Here is a 5,000-nt window from a genome sequence, read left to right on the forward strand (position 1 = left end):
ACCTCTCACCTGTGTCCATGGGCGTCTGAGCCCTGAGCCGTGATTGGCCGATCACCTCTCACCTGTGTCCATGGGCGTCTGAGCCCTGAGCCGTGATTGGCCGATCACCTCTCACCTGTGTCCATGGGCGTCTGAGCCCTGAGCCGTGATTGGCCGATCACCTGTGTCCGTGTTGTGACTCATCAAACATCAGCTGTTCGTTAACGGTGACTCTGCAGAACCATGAAGTTATAATATAATAAAGATAATAAAGATAATTAATGTAGTTTCATGTTCAGTCATAAATGAAGTTAAACGTATAAATATTATATTTGTTGTTGTGAATAAAGTTGAGTTTAAAGCTGAAGAACGTCCATGTTTGTTTACTCTGACCTCTGACCCCAGGTCTCCTGACCTCTGACCCCAGGTCTCCTGACCTCTGACCCCAGGTCACTGACCTCTGACCCCAGGTCACCTGACCTCTGACCCCAGGTCTCCTGACCTCTGACCCCAGGTCTCCTGACCTCTGACCCCAGGTCACTGACCTCTGACCCCAGGTCTCCTGACCTCTGACCCCAGGTCTCCTGACCTCTGACCCCAGGTCTCCTGACCTTTGACCCCAGGTCACTGACCTCTGACCCCAGGTCTCCTGACCTCTGACCCCAGGTCACCTGACCTCTGACCCCAGGTCTCCTGACCTCTGACCCCAGGTCACCTGACCTCTGACCCCAGGTCTCCTGACCTCTGACCCCAGGTCACTGACCTCTTGTGGTTTTCATGGACAGGATATGGAGGCGTAGTCGTGGTGGGGGCGGAGCTGCAGTCGCTCTACCCTCAGTCCTGGTTCCTACCCTCACCTGTGGTCATGAAAGCTGGGTCAGGACCCACAGAACCAGGTCCAGGTCAGGACCCACAGAACCAGGTCCAGGTCAGGACCCACAGAACCAGGTCCAGGTCAGGACCCACAGAACCAGGTCCAGGTCAGGACCCAAAGAACCAGGTCCAGGTCAGGACCCACAGAACCAGGTCCAGGTCAGGACCCACAGAACCAGGTCCAGGTCAGGACCCACAGAACCAGGTCCAGGTCAGGACCCAAAGAACCAGGTCCAGGTCAGGACCCAAAGAACCAGGTCCAGGTCAGGACCCACAGAACCAGGTCCAGGTCAGGACCCAAAGAACCAGGTCCAGGTCAAGACCCAAAGAACCAGGTCCAGGTCAGGACCCAAACAACCAGGTCCAGGTCAGGACCCAAAGAACCAGGTCCAGGTCAGGACCCAAAGAACCAGGTCCAGGTCAGGACCCAAAGAACCAGGTCCAGGTCAGGACCCAAAGAACCAGGTCCAGGTCAGGACCCAAAGAACCAGGTCCAGGTCAGGACCTAACCCTAATGGCGCTCGGATGTGGCTGCTGCTGAAGAGGAAGCGAGCCGTGACGGCGTCGGAGGCGCTGGGACTCAACGTGTCCGTCATGGGCGTCCTGTCCTGCGTCTGTCTGCCTCTGGACGTCCACGGCGCCCTGCACGAGACCTCGCAGACCGCCCGACCCGCCCGCTCCGCCCTCTTCGCCCTCACCGTCTTCGGCTGCCCGCTGCTGTTGACAGTCATGTGTCTGGAGCGTTACGTGGCGGCGGCTCGGCCCCTGACCCTGACCCTGACCGTGCTGTGGTGTTTCCTCCCGTGACTCAAAGACTCCGAGCGTCACCGCGTCCCTTTGCATTTATTTATTATTGTTTATATATTTATATATATTTATATTATTTATATGCACTGATCCGTGTCCTCGTGGACGAGCGGCGCCCGTCTCAGGTCAGGTCGAATATCTCCGTGACCTCGACGCGTCCGTCCTCCCCGACCGTCTCCTGCAGCCGCGGTCGACTCAACGCCGTCCACAGGCGCCGCTTCAGCTCCAGGGCCTGACACACGTAGTCCTTCAAAATAAGAGCACCGCATTTAGTCATAAGGAGAACAACAACAACAACAACAACAACAACAACAACAACAACAACAACAACAACAACAACAACAACAACAACAACAACAACAACAACAACAACAACAACAACAACAACAACAACAACAACAACAACAACAACAACAACAACAACAACAACAACAACAACAACAACAACAACAACAAACACAGAGAGGACGAGGTGAACGTCGTTGTCGTCAGAGGTGCGTGCGTGGTTCTTACGGGGGGCGTGGCCGAGGCCAGAGCGGCGAGGGACCGGCCTCTGTAACACAGACTCATAGATTTCTCTGTAACGCTTCACACTCAGACCGTGGATCAGGACGGGCTCCTCCTCTTCCTCCTCCTCCTCCTCCTCCACCTCTTCTCCTCCTCCTCTTCCTCTCCTCCTCTCTCCTCCTCCTCTTCTTCCTCCTCTTCCTCCTCCTCTTCTTCTTCTTCTTCTTCTACTTCTTCTTCTTCTTCTTCTTCTTCTTCTTCTTCTTCATACTCGTAACGTTTCTTCTTCTTCGGTCTCTGCTGCTGCTCAGCTTCACGCTTCACACGTGCTGATGATGTCACTTCCTGTGTTCAGAGCGGCACAAACAGGAAGTGCTTTACAGGTAAATATTAAAATATTATTAAAATAAACAAAAAATAAAATATTATTAAAATAAACAAATATTAAATAAACAAATATTAAATAAACAAATATTAAATATTATTAAATAAACAAATATTAAATAAACAAATATTAAATAAACAAATATTAAATATTATTAAATAAACAAATATTAAATATTATTAAATAAACAAATATTAAAAATAACTTTATTAAATAAACAAATATTAAATATTATTAAATAAACAAATATTAAAGTAACTTTATTAAATAAACAAATATTAAATATTATTAAATAAACAAATATTAAATATTATTAAAATAAACAAATATTAAATATTATTAAATAAACAAATATTAAATATTATTAAATAAACAAATATTAAATATTATTAAATAAACAAATATTAAATATTATTAAAATAAACAAATATTAAAGTAACTTTATTAAATAAACAAACATTAAAATAACTTTATTAAATAAACAAATATTAAATATATAAAATATAAAATGTAAAATATCATAAATCATATTTTTACCTTTTCCATTTGAAGCCTCTTTTCAGTTTTGACTGATTTTATTTTGAAAGGATTCAAATGAAAACATTTTTTTCGGTTGTCATGGAAACAAAAACATTTATGAAAGTTTATTTTTTATGAACGAAAACATTCTGAATGTGACGTCAGCTGACAGGAAGTGAACAAGGACCGGGGCTGTTGCTTAGCAACGGAATTACATTAAACAATCTAAATCTTCATGCACTTCAGAATAAAAGCCTCTGTGACTGAAGTGTGACGGGTCTGTGTGTGTCTGTGTGTCTGCGTGTGTGTGTGAGTGTGTGTGTGTCTGTGTGTGTGTGTGTGTGTGTGTCTGTCCCTGTGTGTCCCTGTGTGTATGTGTGTGTGTGTCTGTGTGTGTGTGTGTGTGTGTGTCCCTGTGTGTGTGTGTGTGTGTGTGTGTGTGTGTGTGTGTGTCCCTGTGTGTGTGTGTGTGTGTCCCTGTGTGTGTGTGTGTGTGTGTGTTCCTCCTCCTTGTTGTTGTCTCAGTCTCTGTGGATGTTTTGGTCTCAGTTGCCGGTTGTTGCCTGGTGAAGCTCCGGTGTCCCCGGACACACACACACACACACACACACACACACACACACACACACACTCAGATTTCTACATATAATAACACATATAATAAATAAACGAGTAAACATAAAGAAGAGTCAATAAAATAATAAATAAAGACAAATAACAAAATATGAAATAATCAGAAGCAGTTTTTATTTGTTCATTTATTTCTGTAAAAAACTCAAAATACATGAAAATAAAATATAAAACATTTAATAATAAATAAATACAGAGTGATTCATTCACATGAAATAATAAACATACATTTAAAAACATATAAATACACATTTATAGAAACACATGAAAATCATTGTGACATGAATTGATAATGTTTATTATTGTTCTTTTATATTTATTTATTTATTCTTTACATTTCTACACTTTTTCATTTATTTATGTTTTACAAAGATTTAATATTAATTCCCACATTTGTTTATTGTTTTATTTATGTTTTATTTTATTTTTACATCTTTGATTCATTCATAATGTTTTATTTATTTACTTTTATTTACATTTCCACACTTTTTCATTTATTTATGTTTTACAAATATTTAATTTTAATTCCCACATTTGTTTATTGTTTTATTTATGTTTTATTTTATTTCTCTCTTTTTACACATATTTTATTTATTTATTCGTTCAAAATTCTTTTATAATAATTTCCACATTTGTTTCTAGTTTTATTGTATATTTATTTACGACTTCCGGTCTTTTATTGTGAAGGCCTGTCGGATGCACTTCCTGCGTCTCTCCGGTGAACTTGACGCCATCTTGTCCGGTCGCCTCGCCCGTTCCCCGGGACAAACACACTTCTGTCTCCGTCGGTCGGCGCTGAGTTTGGGCGTTTTCCCTCCCGGTGCTCCGCCGTCGCCCCCGCGGACTCTGCCCGGGACTCACGACACTTTCCCCGGCTCCGAGCGTCCGTTCTCCGCCGTTATTCGGCTTCTTCCCGGAGAGACGGAGGTCAAAGAACCGGACTTTCACCGGACCGCGGAACTCCGCCGACAGCGTCCATGCTGCGCCCCGCACAGGTGAGTCCGTGTCCCCGCACAGGTGAGTCCGTGCCCCCGCACAGGTGAGTCCGTGTCCCCGCACAGGTGAGTCCGTGTCCCCGCAGAGGTGAGTCCGTGTCCCCGCACAGGTGAGTCCGTCCCCCCGCACAGGTGAGTCCGTGCCCCCGCACAGGTGAGTCCGTGCCCCCGCACAGGTGAGTCCGCGCCCCCGCACAGGTGAGTCCGTGCCCCCGCACAGGTGAGTCCGTGCCCCCGCACAGGTGAGTCCATGTCCCCGCACAGGTGAGTCCATGTCCCCGCACAGGTGAGTCCGTGCCCCCGCA

General features: G+C 45.0%; 1 protein-coding gene across 1 annotated transcript in view; it reads left to right on the forward strand.

The window, feature by feature from the left end:
* Positions 1-187, forward strand: part of tph2 (tryptophan hydroxylase 2 (tryptophan 5-monooxygenase)) — a 10,474-nt gene extending 10,287 nt beyond the window's left edge. Inside the window, exon 10 of the mRNA XM_083916025.1 lies at positions 1-187. This exon is cut by the window's left edge and continues 199 nt beyond it. The gene's annotated coding sequence lies outside the window, so the exon portion shown is untranslated.
* Positions 188-5,000: the final 4,813 nt, after the last annotated feature.

The sequence above is a fragment of the Echiichthys vipera genome (assembly GCF_963691815.1).
Source record: "Echiichthys vipera genome assembly, chromosome: 7".
Taxonomy (NCBI): Eukaryota; Metazoa; Chordata; class Actinopteri; order Perciformes; family Trachinidae; genus Echiichthys; species Echiichthys vipera.